Source organism: Crinia signifera, chromosome 4 (assembly GCF_055691185.1).
Source record: "Crinia signifera chromosome 4, ASM5569118v1, whole genome shotgun sequence".
Classification (NCBI taxonomy): domain Eukaryota; kingdom Metazoa; phylum Chordata; class Amphibia; order Anura; family Myobatrachidae; genus Crinia; species Crinia signifera.
Genome location: NC_139220.1, coordinates 243,275,131 through 243,301,016, shown reverse-complemented (window position 1 = coordinate 243,301,016; position 25,886 = coordinate 243,275,131). Strand labels below are relative to the sequence as shown.

At 45.4% G+C, this 25,886-nt stretch overlaps 1 pseudogene; it reads left to right on the top strand.

The window, feature by feature from the left end:
• Positions 1-10,895: 10,895 nt before the first annotated feature.
• On the top strand, positions 10,896-25,190 carry LOC146073050 (polymerase delta-interacting protein 3 pseudogene; annotated as a pseudogene).
• Positions 25,191-25,886: the final 696 nt, after the last annotated feature.

Here is a 25,886-nt window from a genome sequence, read left to right as displayed (position 1 = left end):
TCACAATATTGTTTTTATTGCCAAAGTTTGCACTGAGGTAGCTGGATAACTATGCTAAGCCACACAAGTGTGCGGCACAAACACGTGGCTCATGTAAGAGTGGCACTGCAGCGGCAGACATGATGGCAGTTTAAAAAATAGGCCCATAAAAGATACCTATCTGGCTTGATCATGCACTGTTTACCATGTGCAGCCAAGGAGCGGTGGGCATTTTGTGCAGCACAGAGTTTGTCTGCAAGTGTGTAACTGTTTCGATCACTTTAACATCCAACAAGACCCCTATCTGGCTTGATTGTGATTATGATTATTTATAATTAATTTCATCTGATTTTTAATTTGGTGATTACTGATTAGTAGAGACAGGATTATATGCATTTGCATATTTGCATATGCATTTGCATATTTTGCCCATTCTTACTGGTTATTGCATATTTTGCCTAAAATCTATCGATGGTGCATATTTTAGGCCCCGTCCTCTTCCCACCCGCGAGTCACAGCAATGCTTTGCCCTGCTGCTGCTTGCCAGGTAGTGGTAGAGTGTGCAGGCTGGGGCAATATGTGCGCAGTGTGGGGAACCTTGGATGTACGCTATGTCTGACACTGCTCTAGGCTTCCAATCCATGTTGATAAAAGTCAGTCAGGGCGGATGCCGTCATGAAGCTCATGAAACTTTGCCTGCCCCTGGCCTGGGACTTTACACCAAGAGACAGAGTTCTGCAGCAGAGGAGGAGGGCAGCAGGGTTGTGAAATCACTTGGCGCAGAGAAAATGCTGTGTCACAGTGAGTATGCGGCGCAGGGAGGAAGCCTTCCACTGCGCCGCCCTCACACGTTATGCTGACATTTGATCCTGCAGATGAGGGTCCATGTAGTTGATGCAAGAAGAGCTTTGGACGCTGCAGTATGCTGTAGCAGCCAGCATCCTGACATCTGCAGATGCTGTGGGCCTATTTTTTATGTTTATTTGCAACTACTTGTATGCTGATTTTTAAATAAATAAGTAAAAAATTACTTTTTTTATTATTTAATGTAGCATATTTTAACACTTTTCATGCATATTTTAAGTATTTTTCATGCATATTTGCATGCATATTTCAAGCTTTTTTTGTTGCATATAATCCTGTCTCTACTGATTAGTAATATTATTCATTTATTATTTATAATTACCATTCGTCTCGTCAATCATTGCCTAATGGGTGGAGGGGAGGGGGCTAATCAATGACTAGGTGGCAGCTGGAAGAGTTCTATCTGGCTGCGACTTCTGTAACTCTATTGATCGCTAGGGTGGATTCAGGTGATCTGGCTCGCTAGGCGGGTGTTCCCTTTGCTCACTGCTTCACATGCGTCCCTCGTGAAGCTGTGCGCTCTGTCGAGGAGGATGTCCTTTGCCGGTAGAGAAGTACTGATCTTCTCTCAAGGTGTTACGACTCGTAGCTGCACTCCCCTGCTACAACCTCAAAACAAGCACCAAGACCCCTATCTGGCTTGATTGTGCACTGTTTACACAGTGCAGCCGAGGAGCAGTGGGCGATTGGTGCAGCAATCAATTACTCTCATTAGTGGAATGCAATCAGTTGTATGCATTTAAAAGACAAGTCCCTCATACGAATGACTCTCAGCAGTGGGCACCAGACCAGACAGGTAGATGAAGCAGAAGAAATAGACAAAAATAGCAGCGCTGTACAATATGGTTAATAACAATAATAAGTGAATCAATTAATGTAAAAATATAACAAATTTATTGGTACATTAGATCCGGATTTAAAATTAAGTAAAAAATTACTAAATAGAATTAAAATCAAATAAGTGGAGATTAGCACATCATATAACCTGCACTGGAACGGGCTAGAGTCCGTGGTGGAGGGAGTCCTTGGGTGAGCCGGTTTTGAATAAATGCCGCTGGAGGTATAGTGATCCTTTTGAAGAATTAGGGCAAGTTTTGCCCACAATGGAGCAACCTCGACGATGTGTGCGGTGTAGGCTTGTCCCAGTAGATGGTAAGTTTCCCAGGTCTCAATAATAGGTCCAGTGAAATAAGCAGGTATCAGGGTCCAATTGGATGAAGAAATTAGATGGCAATCCACATAACACCAACGCGTTTCGCTGACCCCTGTCAGCTTTATCAAGGTGTCTCTGTCAGTGTACCTTAAGGGTATTTATACCCACACTTCCTGGTTACTAATTAGCATACCAAATTGATTCACTTATAAATTACAATGAATAACAAAAAAAGGAAGGAACATGCTCGGAGACAAATTAGAAGATTCATTTATAATGGTCATGTAAAGTTGAATGAAAATACCATATAACATAGTGGAAAATTCAATAAACACTCTTTTGTTTTTATTAATGAATTTCGCTTCCGGGTTCAACCCCGGGTCAGCGTTGTTAATCAAACACTTAAAAAGCCCAAAACCATGTTTATGAACTCATCGTTAAGATGATATAGTGTATACAACTTATATATAGTTCGCATAGAAACAATTTATTATGTGTACAGTTTTGTGTAGAAGCTCGATTGAATCTCCCGTCCCTGGACAGGAGCGATGTGTCCCATAAATGCTCTCCCCGATCGGGACATAATCAGGCTCACAGATCCGCATAAAGGAGTTAGCGGTTCATAACCTCACATATGAGGCTTTTCTGCCGCTCCGTGTATATGCCCGCAGGTTTCATTAGATCGCGGACCGGAACCAATAAAACTGTTCCTACTGTCCTGCTGGTTAACGTTCCCCACCGGAAGCTGTCATAGCGGTGGGGAATTGTGGTCCGTCTGCGTTACACCAATGTACACCACTTCCGCGTATCAAGGTGGAACTGGTCCATCAATCAAATGGTTCCTTCTGTTCATGTGTCAATATGAGTTCTGAAACGCGGAAGTGTGTGTCCACTGGAACGCAGTGGAACGCAAAGAATTTGTATACAAACAAACGGCATCTCAGGGGCAACCAATGATCAATCTATGGTAGGGGAACATATCAAATAATCTTAAATTTCTGATTGCTCAAGAGAATAGTTGGCATGAAGTTCACTTATAAACAAACTAAAAAATATCGTTTAGGAAAAAATTATATACATATTAATTCTATAAGTGTCAATTTCCTACCAATAATTGGGTAGATATATCTATACACAATTTGGGATATGAGATCCCACAGAGGATAAGCATATATATAAATGAGCACATAGGATCCTACAGAGGATAAGCATATATACATTTTATATAATATAATATACAAAAAAAGAGAGGGGGGGAAAAGAAGAAGAGAGAGGGGGGGTTTCTTTAGAAATTCTATTGTGGTTAGTCAAAAATGTGGTTTTTTCAAAATTAATGACTGAAGAGATTTAGCATGTCTAAGCGGAGAGAAAAGACTGGCAAATATGAGCTGACAGTAAATTTGGCAACAAATACCCCATTATGCAGATCTAATTATGGGGGAATGAGCATAAAAGCAGTGATTCAAAGAACTACATTTAATTCTAATGAATCATTAAGGCCTTTTGGAAACAATGAATCACATTTGAAGATCCAGTAGATCTCCTGGCAGCAGAGGGTTTTGAATCTATTTCCCCCCCGGGAGGTGGTTTTTATATGTTCCAGACCCAGGAGTCTAAGTCCCATTGGGTTACTGTCATGGCACTCAGCAAAATGTCTGGAGACACTGTGATGGATATTCTTATTTAGGATATTTTTGCGGTGTTCCAAAAACCTGGTTTTTAGGGCCCTTGTGGTACGGCCCACGTACCTCAAGCCGCAGCTGCAAGTCAGGAGGTAAATTACGTAGGTCGTACCACAATTGATGAAGCCTCTGATCTCTACTGGTTTTGAGTCCAGCATGATGTTTAAAGTCCTATTTTGTATAAACCCACAGGTTATACATGAATTTTTTCCGCATTTAAAGCAGCCTATTATCTTTTGAGGGAGCCACATAGTGTGTACATCACTTGACCCGATTTCTTTGGTGTCTTTTATTTTTAATTCACTTGGCGCCAAAAGGGATTTTAGGGATTTATTTTTCTTGTAAATGAAAGTTGGTTTAGGGGGGAGGAGGTCTTTTAATGTGGTGTCCTGTTTAAGGATATTATAATTTTTTTGGATTATATTTCTAATGTCTCTGTATTGGGAATTAAAAGTGGAGATGAAAGCAATTTTATTTGTGTCATTCTTTTGGATTTCTACTCTGTTAGCATGTTTATTACCCTTTAATAGGGTGTCTCTGTTACATTTTCTGGCTTCTTCCCTGGCCCCTTCCACCAGAGGTTCCGGATACCCTCGTAGTGTGAAGGCTCTGCTGAGGTCTTTGGACTGTTCCTCATAGGTGGTTAGGTCGGAGCAATTTCTTCTCAAACGAAGCATTTGACCCTTGGGGATATTTTTTATCCAATTTGGATGATGTGAACTATGAAAGTGAAGGTATGAGTTGGTGTTGGTCTCTTTTTGAAAATTCGAAGTCTGAATCTCATTGTCTTTAATAACCAAACTTATATCCAGAAAATCAATTTTAGTCTTATGAAAAGTGTGAGTAAATTGTAAATTAAATTTATTAGTGTTAAGGTGTGCAACAAAAGATAGTGCTGAATCGTGATCCCCATCCCAAATTATAAATAAATCGTCAATATACCGGCCATAGAGGACCAGACCCGCACCCCAACCGCCCCCCCACACGAGGGAGTCTTCGACCTCCCCCATGTAGAGATTGGCGTAGCTGGGGGCGAATCTGGTCCCCATGGCCGTCCCCATGATCTGCAGATAGTGTTTATCCAGAAAAATAAAATAATTGTGACCCAAAATAAAAGAAATGGAATCCAACAAAAATTGTGTATGTTCCTCACTGAGGTCTCCATCAGATTCTAAACGTTTTTTGATTGCCTCCACTCCTAGATTGTGTGGAATATTGGAGTAGAGGCTCTGTACATCAAGAGTCATAAATGAGTATGTCTCCTTCCATTTAATACCTCTGATTAAATTGAGGAAATGGGTTGTGTCTTTGATGTGAGACCTCAGTGAGGACACCCGTGCCTGGAGGTGAGTGTCTACATAATGGGATAAATTAGACGTTAAAGAACCCACTCCCGAAATAATAGGACGACCAGGTGGTGCAGTGGTGGATTTATGGATTTTGGGAAGGTGATAATAGACAGGAATAACTGGGTGCTCAGTGAACAAGAAACGAAATTCATCCTTCGAAATAACATTGTTTGCAAGAGCTTCGTCTAATAATACCCTAAGATCTTTGATGAATTTAGGGGTTGGATCCGAGATTAATTGTCGGTATACTGTTCCATCGTTCAATTGCCTCATAGCCTCACTCACATAGTCCACATGATCCTGGATAATTATCCCCCCCCCCTTTGTCCGCCTGTTTGATAGTGATTGAGGTGTCTTTCATGAGATCCTCAAGTAGGGCCTTCTCTTTTCTGGTAAGATTATTTTTAATGGTGGATTTGTTACTTCCCTTGGAATTTGTGCACAAAGTTTTGAACTCATTTAAAGTTGTTTTATAAAAACTTTCAATATAAGTTCCTTTATATTTAATAGGAAAAAAATCTGACTTAGTTTTAATTGAAGTTTTATCTATGTTAAAAATTTTCTTAGTTTTATCCGGAGATGGATTTTCCTCGAGCAGGTCCATCAGTGACATAAGGGCCAGATCATCTGTGCTATCCAACAATATGGGAGCTGATGTATCATCCATTTGGTTAAGTTTTTTAGTCGCAAAGTATTTTTGCCTACAAAGGGTTCTGATAAACCTATTTAACTCCACGAATAGGGTAAAAAGGTTAGCAGGAGTGGATGGCGAAAATTTTAGGCCTTTATTTAGTAACCTTGTTTCATCTTGGCTTAATGTTCTAGAGGAAAGATTAAATATAATTTTATCCTGGTTGGAGGTAAGTTGTTCATTCTTTTTTCTTTTTAATTGTATCTTCTTACCCCCCCTTCTCCCTCTGCACTTGAAAACCTTCGTCTCTTTGGTGTTCCCTCCTGATTGTTTCTCTCTGGATGGGGTCTTGATTTTTGGCGGGGATCTAAAAAAAACGAATCTCTTTTTTCTTCACTGTTAAGATAATTGGAGTTTCTATAATTGGAGTTCTTTGGTCTGGCTCCTAGGTCTCTATTTTGTGCTTTATGATGATAATCTCTATAGCTGTTTGTGCCTTCCTTCTCATAATCCTTTCGTTGTCTATAGGAATTTCTTCTATAAGGGCGATCAATTTGAGGGCCCCATTTTTTCTCCTTGTCATATACATTAATGTTCTGCACTCTTTCTGATTGTTTCACAATTGAGCTACTCTGATTGGATTTGTTCTTATTTCTATATGCTCTTATGTTCCCTGTTTTATAATCATCCAAATCTCGTTGAAATTTATTGCACTTATTGTCAATAATGTATTGTTCGAATTTAGTGACCTTTTCTATCAATGCCTGGTCCCTATCTTTAAATTCATTAGAATTTTTAAACGGCTCAAGTTTGTTTTTTAGCGTTTCTATTTGTTGTTCCAGGTCCTTAGTTTTTTGTATTCTAAATTCTATGACCAGCTCTACTAGGCTTAATGAACATTTATCAAGTAGAGCATCCCATTTTTCTTGAAATACAGTGTCACCATTAAATACAGAGGGCTTAAACAACCTTAGTCCTCTAGGGACCATCTTTTTATCCAAATACTTCTGGAGGTTTGTTCCGTCCAGCCAATGTTTGGTCTCGGACTTTAACAAATCCTCCAGAAGAAAAAAGTCATCTTTCAAGCTATTAGCAATTTCCACATCACAATCTTTGGGTTTATCCCATTTTGAAAAATATGTTTGTCTCCGAGCATGTCTATCATTAAAATTGAGAAAGCAGCTCATGGTAGCAGCTCCTTGGACTGAGTATGGACAAAGAAAAAAGAATCAACCTAGGTTGATTTAGAGCGCTTTACATAGGCTGATCTCTCAAAGATTTAAGCAGCTGCTAAAAAAGGGAGTAGTCAATTCCCTCAAGAAAAGGACAAGAAATAGACAAAAATAGCAGCGCTGTACAATATGGTTAATAACAATAATAAGTGAATCAATTAATGTAAAAATATAACAAATTTATTGGTACATTAGATCCGGATTTAAAATTAAGTAAAAAATTACTAAATAGAATTAAAATCAAATAAGTGGAGATTAGCACATCATATAACCTGCACTGGAACGGGCTAGAGTCCGTGGTGGAGGGAGTCCTTGGGTGAGCCGGTTTTGAATAAATGCCGCTGGAGGTATAGTGATCCTTTTGAAGAATTAGGGCAAGTTTTGCCCACAATGGAGCAACCTCGACGATGTGTGCGGTGTAGGCTTGTCCCAGTAGATGGTAAGTTTCCCAGGTCTCAATAATAGGTCCAGTGAAATAAGCAGGTATCAGGGTCCAATTGGATGAAGAAATTAGATGGCAATCCACATAACACCAACGCGTTTCGCTGACCCCTGTCAGCTTTATCAAGGTGTCTCTGTCAGTGTACCTTAAGGGTATTTATACCCACACTTCCTGGTTACTAATTAGCATACCAAATTGATTCACTTATAAATTACAATGAATAACAAAAAAAGGAAGGAACATGCTCGGAGACAAATTAGAAGATTCATTTATAATGGTCATGTAAAGTTGAATGAAAATACCATATAACATAGTGGAAAATTCAATAAACACTCTTTTGTTTTTATTATTACCATTCGTCTCGTCAATCATTGCCTAATGGGTGGAGGGGAGGGGGCTAATCAATGACTAGGTGGCAGCTGGAAGAGTTCTATCTGGCTGCGACTTCTGTAACTCTATTGATCGCTAGGGTGGATTCAGGTGATCTGGCTCGCTAGGCGGGTGTTCCCTTTGCTCACTGCTTCACATGCGTCCCTCGTGAAGCTGTGCGCTCTGTCGAGGAGGATGTCCTTTGCCGGTAGAGAAGTACTGATCTTCTCTCAAGGTGTTACGACTCGTAGCTGCACTCCCCTGCTACAACCTCAAAACAAGCACCAAGACCCCTATCTGGCTTGATTGTGCACTGTTTACACAGTGCAGCCGAGGAGCAGTGGGCGATTGGTGCAGCAATCAATTACTCTCATTAGTGGAATGCAATCAGTTGTATGCATTTAAAAGACAAGTCCCTCATACGAATGACTCTCAGCAGTGGGCACCAGACCAGACAGGTAGATGAAGCAGTACTAGACACCACACGGTAGATAAGTCAGTACTAGGCACAAGACCGGTAGATAAGGCAGTACTAGGAAGTACTAGGCACCAGACGGTAGATACGGTAGTACTAGGCAGTGGGCACTAGACCAGACAGGTAGATGAGGCAGTATTAGTTGTGTGTGTATCTGTTTTGGTCAGTTTAATATTTAACAAGACCCCTATCTGGCTTGATTGTGATTATGATTGATTGATTGATTATTAATTAATTTTTTGATGTGATTGATTCATGGTCGAAACCCCGTTTAACAACCTGGCTGATCCTGACCCTGATGTGCAGTTTGTCTCTGTGCTGAAAGATCCCAATCTCAAATGGCAGACTGAACAACCTGTGGATAGCCATATTTCAAAAAATGTGAATGGGCTTGTGTGGCAGCCCACTACAGGATATCCCCTGTGCCCCTGGAGTGCCCCCAAAGAAGTTTAATTGCAGCCAATGCTGCTCAGAGTTAAACTGCAGGGATGTGAGGGGTTAAACAGCCCCAGCTCAGTCCACGTGCAGGGAGCCTGACACCCCCCTGATTGGCTGCCCAGGGAGTGTGGCAGTCCACTCCTGGTGTACTCTTGTGCCCCCAAAGAGATTTTAATTGCAGCCAATGCTGCTCAGAGGAAAACCTCCTTTGCTTGTGGAAGCTGCAGGTCTGTGAGGGGTTAACAGACTCAGCTAGTGTCCTAGTGTCCCAGCTCCCCTGCACATGAGACAGGAAGCTGGGAGGTCAGAGGTGATCCCAGCAGCAGTGTGTGAGAGAGAGAGAAAGTGTGCAGAGGGGTGAAGAGCTTGTATCCTGAGCCAGGAAGCATGCAGACAGAGATGCTGTGCAGAGAGAAGCACACATCTGAGACCAGGCACTGGGAGCAAGGACCCAGCAGTTAATGACAGCCAGCACTGCTGACCAGAAGAAGGAATGAGCAGCATGTGAAGGGAGATAGAGCCCAGTAGGAGTGACTGCAGAGACCTACAGCACGGAACTAGGCAGAGAGGGACATTGCCGCCCATCTGGGAGTCACCCAGAGGACCACACAGCACCCAAGACAGGCAGTGGCCAGCCAGGAGTTGTGACCAGCAGGAGCTGGCAACTGCAGCTGATTGTTCAGGTACTGGGGTGTTGGATACCCCCACTAACAGGACTGCCTGTTTGCCTCTGATACAGGAGATTGCCCTAAGGGATGGGAATCTGTCTGCCCCTCTTAGAGAGGATTTTTGATCACTTTTGTTATACATAAAAGTAGTGTGCACACTAAGTTATGGCCTAATCACCTTGTGAGGATTTCCTTCGCGGGACCGTTATTCAAATTCAGGAACTGTGTTGTTTTACACCAGGGACTACCGCGCAGTGTATATAGGGTGCATAGCGCCACTTGGCGGACATGTTGTGACGTAATATTATTCTGTCATATTGTTATTGTTGTGATGTAATTTATTGCGTAATCGTTCTCTCGTTAATCTGGTCATTGATTAGTTATAGCTTTAATTACTGAATGATATAAAGTGACTGTTTTGCATAAGTACGTGAGTGTATTGCAGCAACCCATTTACATATCTCCTTTAAATAAATATTTGTTGCTGCTAGCCGTAGTAGCCTTGTCTTTTGTGGGTTCTCCTTGGGTTGTGCCATTCCCTGCCACAGGTTCTCCGGAAGAAGCCGTGAGGAATCCAGAAGCTGCCGCCGTAATCAGCTCCAGATTCAGGTACCATTTTGCACCACACCGTTACAGGGGCACTGTCACAGGAGCGCAAAAGGAGAGGTCAGAGGTGAAATGAAACTGTGCAGCGTGACGGAGGAGGGTTTGCAGCAGCGTGAGAGAGGATGACACGTGCTTAGAGAGAGAAGACAGGCTGGGCACCCTAAAGATCCACAGAGAGGAGAGCAGCAGAGTGCGCAGCCTGGAAGCGTGCAGAAGTGAGACCCGCTAGAGAGGAGAGAGCCGGGCAGCGTTTCCGTGCAGGAGACCCGGCGGTGATGGACAGCAGCGCACACAGAGAGAGCCAGCAGCCAGCATCATGAGGAAGGCAAGAGGGAGGCCCTGCAGAGTGCCAGCCATGACACCAGGGAGACGCTACCGGCCGGAGCCGGCAAAAGCAGCAGAGTACAAGGGTGCCCTACCCCCACTCAGCCTGTACCCTTCCTGCCCCAGCCCTGACTCCCCCAAGTCAGGGAGATCACATTCTCACCCATGAAGATGGTGACACAATTTTAAAAGAGGACAGAGAACAATCTCATGCACATGAGACCACTGTGCTCGATACAAGACAGACCAGAGTCCACCTAAAGGTGTCGGCTAGTACAGCATCCCTAAAAGTCTCAAGGCTCCAAAAAAAATTAGGCAGTGAGCCCCTGACCAGACAGGTACAGCAGTATTAGGCAGTGAGCCCCAGATCAGATAGGTAGATACGGCAGTATTAGGCAGTGAGCCCCAGACCAGACGGTAGATATGGCAGTACTAGGCACCAGACAGGTAGATAAGACAGTAGTACTAGGCACAAGACAGGTAGATACGTCAGCAATACTAGTATTGTGCACCAGCAGAATTTATAATAATTAATTTTCTTATTAGGTACTGCTTGGCCGTGGCACTCAGTGGCAGACATCAGTGCACAAGCAGCATGGAATTCTTTTTTACAGTCCCACACAGCACAAGTATTATTTTTATTTTTATCAAATTAGATATAGCAGCTGTGTGGTTGGAGGAATATGGCCGACGTGTCGCTGGATGAACTGATCAGGAAACGGGGAATGTCCGTGGGCACCGGGATGTACCGCAGGGTCAGTAACAGGGGAGGTATAGGAAACGTGAGATCCAGACTCCAACCATCTGTGAACAATCGTCCACTTGCCACCAGTTTTCAGAGAACATTTGATGCTCGTCAGAAAATTGGTGTGACTGATGCACGCCAAAAACTAGGGATAAAAGATGCCCGTGAAAAGTTGGTGGCCAAAGATGCTCGCTTCCGCATAAGGGGTAAAGTGCAGGACGCCCGTGAAATGCTGAATTCGAGAAAGCAACAGATCATGGCAGGAGACAAGCCTATCAAAGTGATGGACGCTCGTGAAAAGATTACTTTAAGAGGAGTGCTCCAACAGTAGCTGCTAAATCACCTATGGCACAAGGTTCATCGGCAATAAACCTCACAAAAACCATCCAGATTCCACAACAAAAGACCATTTCAGGTCTGAATAACTCTGTCAAGGGAATGCGAATAAATGTGGTCAACCACCAGCCTGTTAAACAGGTCTCATCTCAGGATGATGACTATGATGATGATGATGAGATGGAACTTGCTCCCATCCCTTCCAAACAGATGAAATTCACAGCTGCAAATACTTTACAGAAAAGACCAGGAACATTGGGCAACCAATTTTCACTTGGCCAAATATTACCTTTCACTAAAGTTGTACAGAATGATACGTACACTGCTCCCAGTGCTACACCGCCTGCCCCAACAGTACCTTTACTACGGACTAAAACGCTGACCAATATGTCACGTACTCTTGTTACAAAGGAGGCCCTACCAGCCGTACCACCTCCAACAGAGTCTGTTTTCAGCCCCCTAGAAGGAACGAAAATGACGGTAAATAATTGCAAAATATTGCGCTCAAGGTCAAGCTCAAGGTTAAGCCCCAGCAGCAGCAACAACACACCCTCTCCCAACCCACTACTTGACTGGAGTGAAGATGGCGGGCGCGTCAGCCGCTTATAAAGCCTCGCGAAATCCTGCGCCAGGAGATGACGTTCTAATCACGCGGACGGACCCGAGTCAGGTGGGAATCTCCGAGCGCTGCTCGGAATCGGGCTCGGAATGATGACGTCCGTGGGGGCTCGGATCTCTGAAATCCGAGCCCGCACATCTCTAGCAGTAACTGATGGACCCGGCTGTGCAGATAAGGAGGATGCTGACAGCGATGATGTCAAATGGAAAGCCAGCGAACTGTTGCTCCATGCAGCACTGGAAAACTTTGCTGCCCGTGGTGATGCCATAGGGCATGCGTAACTATCACTAGCATTGGTTGCAGCAGTGGCAGTAACTGATGGACCCGGCTGTGCAGATAAGAGGATTAAAAAAGGAGGATAAAAAAAATTTAGCCTCCCAAAAAGAAGTGTAATTGCAGCCGCCCAAAAAGAAGTGTAATTGCAGCCTTCCTGCCCCAGCCCTGACTCCCCAGGTCAGGGAGATCACATTCTCACCTATGAAGATGGTGATGGTGACACAAATCCAAAAGAGGACAGAGAACAATCTCTTGCACACGAGACCACTGTGCTGGATACAAGACAGACCAGAGTCCACCTAAAGGTGTCGGATAGTACAGCATCCCGAAAAGTTTCAAGGCTCCAAAAAAAAAGACTGCAGTGGCAGACTCCCAAATTAATGCAGGGTGAGAGCTGCAGCCAGCAGTGGGCGATTGGTGCAGCAATCAAGTGGAATGCAAACAGTTGTATGCATTTAAAAGACAAGTCCCTCATACGAATGACTCTCAGCAGTGGGCACCAGACCAGACAGGTAGATGAGGCAGTACTAGTTGTGTGTGTATCTGTTTTGGTCAGTTTAATATTTAACAAGACCCCTATCTGGCTTGATTCTGGTTATGATTGATTGATTATTAATTAATTTTATGATGTGATTGATTCATGGTCGAAACCCCGTTTAACAACCTGGCTGATCCTGACCCTGATGTGCAGTTGGTCTCTGTGCTGAAAGATCCATATTTAAAAAAATGTGTGGCAGCCCACTACAGGATACCCCCTGTGCCCCAAAGAAGTTTAATTGCAGCCGCCCCCAAAGAAGTTTAAATGCAGCCTCCCCCAAAAAAGTTTAGCCGCCCAAAAAGATGTGTAACTAATTGTACCCAACTGGTCATCAAAAAGAAACCAATCTTTATTGTGAAAACAAGGTATCAAGTGGCAAAGAAAAGGAAGCCAGTGATGAGAATTTTGTGAGCTGTGAAAGTATTATCAAGGAAACATAACTTTACTTAAGTTTTGAGGAAAGGCTTTATCGGACCATTTCATGAATAAAGAACAGTTGATGAAGAAATTAAAGAAGTATTCATCGTTCTTGTCATTAAATAAAAAGGAGAGAGATGCGAAGGTCAAATCATTACAAAGGTTATCTGATGAGGAAAAAGCAGTTCTCTCTAAAAGGCTATGCACATATGACAAATAGTACAAAATGTTTGCAAATCAATTAAAAATTGAAAAGGGGGGCCAGAAGGTTTGTACAGCTTTATCTCCTAAAAAATTTCCAACAACTTGTTCCGAAGCAACTGTGTCTGTTAGTAGGTCAGCCTGTACAACTAACGGCAAAGAAAGTGACTATCTTCAAAACAAAAGGATTTTTGCCGCTTCAGAAACTGATCATGCTCAAGGTGAAGGCAGTCAGTGTACACCTCAGAATGCTAACCAAATACACAAAGTCCATGCATAGATAAAGGATATTGTAAAAGAAAATTGCACTGACAAGTCTTCAACTTACAAAAACCAAACTATGTATAAAACTGCAGTAACTGGAAAACTAAAAAAAACTTTAGCCGCCCACAAAGAACTTTAATTGCAGCCGCCCAGGCTTGATTCTGATTATGATTGATTGATTATGATAGATTGATTATGATTGATTGATTATGATTGATTGATTATTAATTATGATGTGCCTGATCCTGACCCTGATGTGCATTAAAAATGACTCTCAGCAGTGGGCACCAGACCAGACAGGTAAAAAAAGTTTAGCCGCCCAAAAAAAGAAGTGTAATTGAGCCTTCCTGCCCCAGCCCTGAGTCCCCCAGGTCAGGGAGATCACATTCTCACCCATGAAGGTGCAGCAATGAGGTGGAATGCAAACAGCTATATGCATTTGAAAGACAATTCCCTCATTAAAAATGACTCTCAGCAGTGGGCACCAGACCAGACAGGTAAAAAAAGTTTAGCCGCCCAAAAAAAAAGTGTAATTGAGCCTTCCTGCCCCAGCCCTGAGTCCCCCAGGTCAGGGAGATCACATTCTCACCCATGAAGGTGCAGCAATGAGGTGGAATGCAAACAGCTATATGCATTTGAAAGACAATACCCTTATTAAAAATGACTGTCAGCAGTGGGCACCAGACCAGACAGGTAAAAAAAAGTGTAGCCGGCCAAAAATAAGTGTAATTGAGCCTTCCGGCAACAGCCCTGACTCCTCCAGGTCAGGGAGATCACATTCTCACCCATGAAGGTGCAGCAATCAAGTGGAATGCAAACAGTTGTATGCATTGAAAAGACAAGTCCCACATATGAATGACTCTCAGCAGTAGGAATAATGAATGGTGATGCAAGATGGAATTGTCCTTGGGCCCTCCCACCCACCCTTATGTTGCGAAAATAGGACATGCACACTTTAACAAACCAAACATTTCAGCGACAGGGCCTACAAAACTGTGGCTGAAATGATTGGTTTGTTTGGGCCCCCACAAAAAATAAACCAATTCATAATATCTCCCTGTATAAACTGGCTCTACAGTAACAAGATGTCATCGTCACTCATCATCATCATCATCATCCTCCTCCTCCTCCTCTGATTCCTCGCCCCCTTCAGTGTGTACTTCCTCATTCTCAGAGATTATCAATTCATCCCCGCTGGACTCCACAATCACAGGTCCAGTTATAATCTCTGGAGGCAATTCCTGCTCTTCATTGAATAAGTGATAATTCATTTTTATAAACATCATTTTCTCAACATTTTTCGGGAGCAACCTCCTTCGCCGCTCACTGACCAGGTTCCCCGCTGCACTGAATACTCTTTCGGAGTACACACTGGAGGGGGGACAACTCAGGTAAAATAGAGCCAGTTTGTACAGGGGTTTCCAAACTGCCTTTTTTTCCTGCCAGTACAGGTAAGGACTGTCTGACATGTCTACTTGGATGCTGTCACCAAAGTAATCATCCACCATTTTTTCAATGTTGACAGCATCCAATGCACCGACAGTAGACATGTCAGCAATCGTTGGCAGGTCCTTGAGTCCGGACCAGATGTCCAAACTCCCTCCTGCCTGCCCTGCATCCCCGCCAGCGGGTTGTGTGGGAAATCGCAGCTGTTTCCTCACAGGCACAGGTGTGGGAGAAAATGAAGGAGGAGCTGGGGCCGTGTCACGGTCCCCTTCAGATGACAATCTCCTGACCAGCAGGTCTTTGCACCTTTGTAGACTTGTGTCCGCCGGAAACAGAGACACAACATACGCTTTAAACCGAGGATCGAGCACTGTGGCCAAAATGTATTCCTCTGACTTTAACAGACTGACCACCCTCGTATCCTGGAAAAGCGTATGGAGGGCTTCATCCACAATAGCGACATGCTTTGCGGAATCGCTCCGCTTTAGCTCCTCCCTCACTTTCTCCAGCTGCTTTTGTAACAGCCTGATCAGGGGAATCACCTGACTAATGCAGGCAGTGTCGGAACTGACTTCACGTGTGGCTACTTCAAACGGCTGGAGAACCTTGCACAACACGGAAATCAGCCTCCACTGCGCTTGAGTCAGGTGCAGCCCCGCTCCTCTGCCTATGTCGTAGGTGGCTGTGTAGGCTTGAATGGCCTTTTGCTGCTCCTCCATCCTCTGCAGCATATAGAGGGTGGAGTTCCAGCGCGTCACCACCTCTTGTTTCAGCTGATGGCAGGGCAGGTTGCAGAGTTTTTGCTCCCGCTCCAGCCTTCGGCAGGCTGTGGCAGAATGCCGAAAGTGTCCGCAAATTTTGCGTGCCACCGCAAGCATCTCCTGCACACTCCTGTCATTTTTTATGAAATGCTGCACCACCAAATTTATTGTGTGGGCAAAACATGGCACGTGCTGGAAATTGCCCATGTTTAATGCCCGCACAATGTTACTGGCGTTGTCCGACACCACAAATCCCCAGGAGAGTCTAAGGGGGGTAAGCCACAGGGAGATGATTTCCCTCAGTTTCTCTAAGAGGTTGTCGGCGTTGTGCCTCTTCTTGAAACCGGTGATACACAGCGTAGCCTGCCTAAGAAGGAGCTGGCATGCAGGAGATGCTGCTGCTGCTGCTGCTGCGGAAGGTGATGCATCTACCCAGTGGGCTGTCACAGTCATATAGTCCTTAGTTTGCCCTGATCCACTTGTCCACATGTCTGTAGTTAAGTGTACAGTGGGTACAGACGCATTTTTCAGGGCACTGAGGACACTTTTTCTGACCTCCCTGTACATCGCGGGTATCGCCTGCCTAGTGAAGTGGAATCTAGACGGGATTTGGTACCGGGGACACAATACCTGCATCAACCGTTTAAATCCCACTCCATTGATGGCGGACACCGGACGCACGTCTAACACCAACATAGCTGTCAAGGCCGCAGTTATCCGCTTTGCCATAGGATGACTGCTGTCGTATTTCATCCTCATGGAAAATGACTGTTGGACGGTCAATTGCTTAGTGAAAGACGTAGCGGTCTTACGACTTCCCCTCTGGGATGATGACTGACTTCCCCTCTGGGATGATGACTGACTTCCAGGAGCAGCAGCAGCAGCGGCAGTAGTAGTAGTAGTAGGCGTAGTGCTGCAGGATCCTCCGGAGGAATCTATGGAGTCATTCATGCAGGTGAGATGGACTGCAGGACTCCCCCCTATCCGGATCGAGGAGGAATTTGTCGAGGAGGGAGTTGGTGGTGTGCTTTTCAGGCATTTGGCTCCAAAAGGAGGACCAAGTGATTTAGGTGTCGCTGGACTGCTAGCCGCACTTTCTGGACTAAACACTGAACCATGACGCGTCTTTAGGTGACGTTGAAGGGAGGTTGTCCCTAGGTGGGCAAGATCCTTACCCCTGCTTATTGGAGTTTTACATAAGCTACAAATGGCAATACTTTTGTTGTCCGGATGCGGATAAAAAAAATTCCAGACCGCAGAGGTGGATTTATTGGTCCTTTGTCCAGGCATGACGATGGACTTTTTCATCCCATGGACAACAACTTTTTCCCCCAAAGGTACCTCATTCCCCCCTGGTGCGTCATTTAAGCAAACCAAGTCTCCATCCTCCTCGACAACTTCCTCCTCAGTGCCAGCTACATCAATATCCTCCTCCTGGTGTACAACATCACCTTCACTGATAAAATCTGGAACTAGACTGTGGGTGATCCTTCCAGCATATGCAGAGGGCGTACTGCAAATGGTGGAAGGAGCCACCTCTTCACGTACAGTGATGGGAAGGTCCGGCATCACAACCACCGCCACCCTCGAACTCTCCGTGGGGATTTGGGATATGTCTTTAGAAGGATGAGTTTTTTCCAGATTTATTTTCTGAATTTTTTTCTGTTTTTTTTTCTGAAATTTTTTCAGACTTTTTTGAGTCGGTGTCAGCCTAACTCTCTTTGATTTCCTATTGGGCGGGGAGAGCGGAGGAGGAGGACTTTCCTCGTCATCTGAAGCTGCACCACTAGTCATGAAGTTAGGCCATGGCCTTAGCCGTTCCTTGCCACTCCGTGTCGTAAATGGCATATTGCCAAGTTTAAGTTTCTCTTCCAACGATTTACATTTCATATTTTTATTCCTTTTACGGAAGTTTGGTTTCAATTGTACATGCCCTCTGCTTTCACACTGGGCATCGGCCGTGGCAGACGACGTTGTTGGCATTTCATCGTCTATGTCATGACTAGTGGCAGCAGCTTCAGAACTATGAGGAAGTGCATCTTCATCTTTCCTTTGTTTGTTAACCTCCATATTTTGGATCTCCATTATTATTGTGGAGTTATGTCACAGAACAGAACCACTGGAGTGCAATTATATATATGCCAGTGAGTATGCACCAGCAGGCAGTTATACAGATACAGCAGTATTAGGCAGTGAGCCACACACCAGACAGGTACGGCAGTATTAGGCAGAGAGCCCCAGACCAGACAGGTAGATAATGATATACGGCAGTATTTAGGCAGTGAGCCCCAGACCAGAGGGTAGATACGGCAGTATTGGGCAGTGAGCCACACACCAGACAGGAACGGCAGTATTAGGCAGAGAGCCCCAGACCAGACAGGTAGATAATGATATACGGCAGTATTTAGGCAGTGAGCCCCAGACCAGAGGGTAGATACGGCAGTATTGGGCAGTGAGCCACACACCAGACAGGTACGGCAGTATTAGGCAGAGAGCCCCAGACCAGACAGGTAGATAATGATATACGGCAGTATTTAGGCAGTGAGCCCCAGACCAGAGGGTAGATACGGCAGTATTGGGCAGTGAGCCACACACCACACAGGTACGGCAGTATTAGGCAGAGAGCCCCAGACCAGACAGGTAGATAATGATATACGGCAGTATTTAGGCAGTGAGCCCCAGACCAGAGGGTAGATACGGCAGTATTGGGCAGTGAGCCACACACCACACAGGTACGGCAGTATTAGGCAGAGAGCCCCAGACCAGACAGGTAGATAATGGTATACGGCAGTATTTAGGCAGTGAGCCCCAGACCAGAGGGTAGATACGGCAGTATTGGGCAGTGAGCCACACACCAGACAGGTACGGCAGTATTAGGCAGAGAGCCCCAGACCAGACAGGTAGATAATGATATATGGCAGTATTTAGGCAGTGAGCCCCAGACCAGAGGGTAGATACGGCAGTATTGGGCAGTGAGCCACACACCAGACAGGTACGGCAGTATTAGGCAGAGAGCCCCAGACCAGACAGGTAGATAATGATATACGGCAGTATTTAGGCAGTGAGCCCCAGACCAGAGGGTAGATACGGCAGTATTGGGCAGTGAGCCACACACCAGACAGGTACGGCAGTATTAGGCAGAGAGCCCCAGACCAGACAGGTAGATAATGATATACGGCAGTATTTAGGCAGTGAGCCCCAGACCAGAGGGTAGATACGGCAGTATTGGGCAGTGAGCCACACACCAGACAGGTACGGCAGTATTAGGCAGAGAGCCCCAGACCAGACAGGTAGATAATGATATACGGCAGTATTTAGGCAGTGAGCCCCAGACCAGAGGGTAGATACGGCAGTATTGGGCAGTGAGCCACACACCAGACAGGTACGGCAGTATTAGGCAGAGAGCCCCAGACCAGACAGGTAGATAATGATATACGGCAGTATTTAGGCAGTGAGCCCCAGACCAGAGGGTAGATACGGCAGTATTGGGCAGTGAGCCACACACCAGACAGGTACGGCAGTATTAGGCAGAGAGCCCCAGACCAGACAGGTAGATAATGATATACGGCAGTATTTAGGCAGTGAGCCCCAGACCAGAGGGTAGATACGGCAGTATTGGGCAGTGAGCCACACACCAGACAGGTACGGCAGTATTAGGCAGAGAGCCCCAGACAGACAGGTAGATAATGATATACGGCAGTATTTAGGCAGTGAGCCCCAGACCAGAGGGTAGATACGGCAGTATTGGGCAGTGAGCCACACACCAGACAGGTACGGCAGTATTAGGCAGAGAGCCCCAGACCAGACAGGTAGATAATGATATACGGCAGTATTTAGGCAGTGAGCCCCAGACCAGAGGGTAGATACGGCAGTATTGGGCAGTGAGCCACACACCACACAGGTACGGCAGTATTAGGCAGAGAGCCCCAGACCAGACAGGTAGATAATGATATACGGCAGTATTTAGGCAGTGAGCCCCAGACCAGAGGGTAGATACGGCAGTATTGGGCAGTGAGCCACACACCACACAGGTACGGCAGTATTAGGCAGAGAGCCCCAGACCAGACAGGTAGATAATGGTATACGGCAGTATTTAGGCAGTGAGCCCCAGACCAGAGGGTAGATACGGCAGTATTGGGCAGTGAGCCACACACCAGACAGGTACGGCAGTATTAGGCAGAGAGCCCCAGACCAGACAGGTAGATAATGATATATGGCAGTATTTAGGCAGTGAGCCCCAGACCAGAGGGTAGATACGGCAGTATTGGGCAGTGAGCCACACACCAGACAGGTACGGCAGTATTAGGCAGAGAGCCCCAGACCAGACAGGTAGATAATGATATACGGCAGTATTTAGGCAGTGAGCCCCAGACCAGAGGGTAGATACGGCAGTATTGGGCAGTGAGCCACACACCAGACAGGTACGGCAGTATTAGGCAGAGAGCCCCAGACCAGACAGGTAGATAATGATATACGGCAGTATTTAGGCAGTGAGCCCCAGACCAGAGGGTAGATACGGCAGTATTGGGCAGTGAGCCACACACCAGACAGGTACGGCAGTATTAGGCAGAGAGCCCCAGACCAGACAGGTAGATAATGATATACGGCAGTATTTAGGCAGTGAGCCCCAGACCAGAGGGTAGATACGGCAGTATTGGGCAGTGAGCCACACACCACACAGGTACGGCAGTATTAGGCAGAGAGCCCCAGACCAGACAGGTAGATAATGATATACGGCAGTATTTAGGCAGTGAGCCCCAGACCAGAGGGTAGATACGGCAGTATTGGGCAGTGAGCCACACACCACACAGGTACGGCAGTATTAGGCAGAGAGCCCCAGACCAGACAGGTAGATAATGGTATACGGCAGTATTTAGGCAGTGAGCCCCAGACCAGAGGGTAGATACGGCAGTATTGGGCAGTGAGCCACACACCAGACAGGTACGGCAGTATTAGGCAGAGAGCCCCAGACCAGACAGGTAGATAATGATATACGGCAGTATTTAGGCAGTGAGCCCCAGACCAGAGGGTAGATACGGCAGTATTGGGCAGTGAGCCACACACCAGACAGGTACGGCAGTATTAGGCAGAGAGCCCCAGACCAGACAGGTAGATAATGATATACGGCAGTATTTAGGCAGTGAGCCCCAGACCAGAGGGTAGATACGGCAGTATTGGGCAGTGAGCCACACACCAGACAGGTACGGCAGTATTAGGCAGAGAGCCCCAGACCAGACAGGTAGATAATGATATACGGCAGTATTTAGGCAGTGAGCCCCAGACCAGAGGGTAGATACGGCAGTATTGGGCAGTGAGCCACACACCACACAGGTACGGCAGTATTAGGCAGAGAGCCCCAGACCAGACAGGTAGATAATGATATACGGCAGTATTTAGGCAGTGAGCCCCAGACCAGAGGGTAGATACGGCAGTATTGGGCAGTGAGCCACACACCACACAGGTACGGCAGTATTAGGCAGAGAGCCCCAGACCAGACAGGTAGATAATGGTATACGGCAGTATTTAGGCAGTGAGCCCCAGACCAGAGGGTAGATACGGCAGTATTGGGCAGTGAGCCACACACCAGACAGGTACGGCAGTATTAGGCAGAGAGCCCCAGACCAGACAGGTAGATAATGATATACGGCAGTATTTAGGCAGTGAGCCCCAGACCAGAGGGTAGATACGGCAGTATTGGGCAGTGAGCCACACACCAGACAGGTACGGCAGTATTAGGCAGAGAGCCCCAGACCAGACAGGTAGATAATGATATACGGCAGTATTTAGGCAGTGAGCCCCAGACCAGAGGGTAGATACGGCAGTATTGGGCAGTGAGCCACACACCAGACAGGTACGGCAGTATTAGGCAGAGAGCCCCAGACCAGACAGGTAGATAATGATATACGGCAGTATTTAGGCAGTGAGCCCCAGACCAGAGGGTAGATACGGCAGTATTGGGCAGTGAGCCACACACCACACAGGTACGGCAGTATTAGGCAGAGAGCCCCAGACCAGACAGGTAGATAATGATATACGGCAGTATTTAGGCAGTGAGCCCCAGACCAGAGGGTAGATACGGCAGTATTGGGCAGTGAGCCACACACCACACAGGTACGGCAGTATTAGGCAGAGAGCCCCAGACCAGAGGGTAGATACGGCAGTATTGGGCAGTGAGCCACACACCACACAGGTACGGCAGTATTAGGCAGAAAGCCCCAGACCAGACGGTACATACGGCAGTATAGCCAGTGAGCCCCAGACCACAAAGGTAGAGATATACGGCAGTATTTAATTATTTATTAGGCAGGCAGTATTTAATTATTTATTAGCCAGTGAGCCCCAGACCAGACGGTACATACGGCAGTATAGCCAGTGAGCCCCAGACCACAAAGGTAGAGATATACGGCAGTATTTAATTATTTATTAGCCAGTGAGCCCCAGACCAGACGGTACATACGGCAGTATAGCCAGTGAGCCCCAGACCACAAAGGTAGAGATATACGGCAGTATTTAATTATTTATTAGGCAGGCAGTATTTAATTATTTATTTTAGCCAGTGAGCCCCAGACCACAGACCGCCAGACTGGCAGATTCAGTGCAGGCAGCAGTGCAGCACCAGTGGACTATATATATTTATATTTAATATAATTAATAATTATATATATAATAAATGGCACAGCACCAGATGTATGCCCCAGCACAGAGGAGACAGTAGTACTACAGGCAGGTACACAGTTAGACTGTTCTTCTAAGCAGAGGAGAACATAGTATAGTACACAGCAGCACTGAGGGAGACAGCCCTAACAAATAAAATAATTAATTACAGCACAGGTCACCAGAGGTAGACCGCACAGAGGAGACAGTAGTACTGTACAGTACACAGTTAGACTGTTGTCCTAAGCTGAGAACAGAGTACACAGCAGCACTGAGGGAGACAGCCCCAGCAAATAAAATAATCAATTACAGGCAGCACAGCACACCAGAGGTAGACCGCACAGAGGAGACAGTAGTACTACAAGTACACAGTTAGACTACTACACAGCAGCACTGAGAGACAGCACCAGCGATTGCAAAAGCTCAAGGTCAAGCTCAAGTTTAAGCCCCAGCAGCAGCACCAACACACCCTCTCCCAACCCACTACTTGACTGGAGTGAAGATGGCGGGGCGCGGCAGCTGCTTATAAAGCCTCGCGAAATCCGACGCCGGGAGATGACGTTCTAATCACGCGGACGGACCGAGTCAGGCGGGAATCTCCGAGCGCTGCTCGGAATCGGGCTCGGAATGATGACGTCCGTGGGGGCTCGGATCTCTGAAATCCGAGCCCGCACATCTCTAATGGGAATATACTGGGTGCAAAGTGTGCAGTGCACACAGGCCCCTGTGTCCAGAGGGGGCCAACACAACGCACACTCTGAACCCATTTCATTATTCTTACTCTCCTGTTGGCTTGGTAATGGCTACAGGATTGCTGATGCCATTTTGTTGTGATGGGCATTAGATGTTCCCAGAAATACAGCACAGGCGCCATGGAGATGGAAGCAAAATTTTATGCAAAGGCAATGAGATGAATGGAAGGGGCAATCAGTTGTACCCCAGCTGCAGTTCTTTTGCCATAACTAGTTTGCTTTTGCCATGTGCTGGAAGAAATGTCATGGCTGATTGCTTTTGCCCTCAATGTTAACAGTTGCCAGCCAGCCCCTGCCCACAAGTTCATTGCCTGGATTATGAAAGTAAACTAAACCATGCATGTGAACCTGAAACCTAAAGTTCTGTTCATGAAACTCCAATCCATTTCAGTTTTCTGGTTGTGTGGACAAATTATATTGTTGTGATGATTTTATAATGTGACCTAATGGCTCTTTGGATTATGCAGCCTCCTTGTGGCATCATGGAAGAATACAGTAAAATACGGTATTCCAATCACTGCCCCAGAGAAGACATTGTCAGCCTGTTGTTTGCAGTGTTTCCTTTTTGCCTCCATTACTGCGAATCTTACCCCAATTAAGGTTTTATTTTGTTTCTAGCATTTCTACTGTATTTATTTTTCTTTCCATGCTGTATTTAACAAAGTATTCCCTGCGCACATGTACAAAGGTAGGAGTGCTCGCTATACTCGTCCCCTGTGCTGTCACTCACAGCAGGATGGATCTTCCCCCGCGCTGTCACTCACAGCAGCATGGATCGTCATCAGGAGGGTGAGTACATATCGTAGGGGAAGTAAAAATGAGAGGAGAAGGTGGATGCCATGTGGGAGGGGTGGGTTAGGGAAAAGGATAAATTAAGAGCAAAAATATTTGCCAGGATGTGTCAGGATTCTGGATCCTAATGATGGTCTTCAGATTCTCGGGATCCTGAATTGCATACCCAACCCAGTATTGGAATAGTCCAAAATATGCATAAGAAGGTTGTTAATGCATTAATGTTCTCTGCAATGTATGCCACAATTAAAAGAAAAAAGTAAAGAAAACAATGAACCTTTACATGTAGTTTCTCCATAATGCTTGCATTTGGGATATTTTTAGTGCAAAATGCTGGTAGAATTTTTTTTTTAGCATTTTACTAAGCCCATGTTTACTGAAGACCATAGACTATGACCTTTATTCAGATCTGATCGCAGTAAAAAAAAATTTGGAAAATGGGCAAAACCATGTTCCAAAATTTGGAAAATGGGCAAAACCATTTTCCAAACAAATTTGTACTGCAATCAGATCTGAATAAGGGCCTATGGCCGATGCTAATAGTGGGGGACATTGCTTAATTTGCATTTTTCTTTGTGTTGCATTAATTATAAATTAAATAAAATAACTATTTCCTTGAGGGCTACAATGTGCCTATTTCTTTGTTACAGAGAGAATGAATGAACAGTTGGGATGGAGAAGGCTTTGGCTAGGCCTGATTGTGGAGCTGTGGAACATTAGGAGTCATGGCCTATATATTGCTATAATATAAGCAGCAAGCAAGTAAAAATATAAGTTATTGTTTATACATTATTTGGTGTAGTTTTATCCTTACTAAAATACCCCTTTTTATCTTTATAAAACAAAATACAATATATGGACAAAAGTATTCGGACACCTGACCCCAACAGGGACTGTAATAATAACATTATATTGAAATACTTCTAATTTAATATTGAGTTGGTATAATTTTTGCAGATATAATTGCTTCCACTCATCTTGGAAGGTTTCTGTGGAACTTTGTGCCAATTCATTCTGTGGAGCATTTATGAGGTCACGTGCTGATGCTGGAGGAGAAGGCCTAGCTTGCACTCTCTGTTCTAGTTCATCCCAAAGGTGGTCAATATGGTTGAGGTCATGTCTTTGTGTGGATCAAGTTCTTCCACAGCAAACTCATCAAATCATGGGGCTGCAGTAGCGCACGCAGGGGGGGTTTCCGAGTACCCAGAAACCCCCCCAGAAGTCAAAGGGCCCTAGACTGAAAGCTGAGGGTCCCCTCTTTCCATGGGTACAAGAATTTTAAAAATCGGCCCTTGGGAACCGGAGATATCTGACTTCAAAGCAGTGGTCCCCATCCAAGCCTGTTAATTGCTCTTCCCAGTCAGATCTTTCAGGTTCTGTCTGACTTAGAGTTTTTCTGAGGGTATATTCCTAAACCTGGGACTCTCCCCCTTTGATGGACACTAGTAGCTTGTCTCTACTGTTCCCGGAACCAGAGATATCAGCCTTCCAGCAGCTGATTACTGCTCCAGCTCCACACACCTGGTATGTAGTTTTATATACTCGTTGGCAGATTGCTCTGCCTCCTGAACTCTGATCCCCTAGTCCCCAGTACCATTTGGTAGATGGGATTCTCTAGTTTTTAATTCCATTACAATCTAAGAAATCTATTTCTGGGACCTGGAGATATCTGCAGTCAAGCAAGCTGTCCTCCCACCAGAAAATTATGAATAATAAGCCCACTCCACTATACACCCCTCCTCTGCATATTAAACATCCTCTACCACCCTGGAAGTTATGTATCAGGGCCCCTTCATTCAGCCCCTTCAATTCAGCCCACCCCATCTCCCACCATCTGTGCAGTAAAGGGGTAATTAGTGGAAATTACTGATAC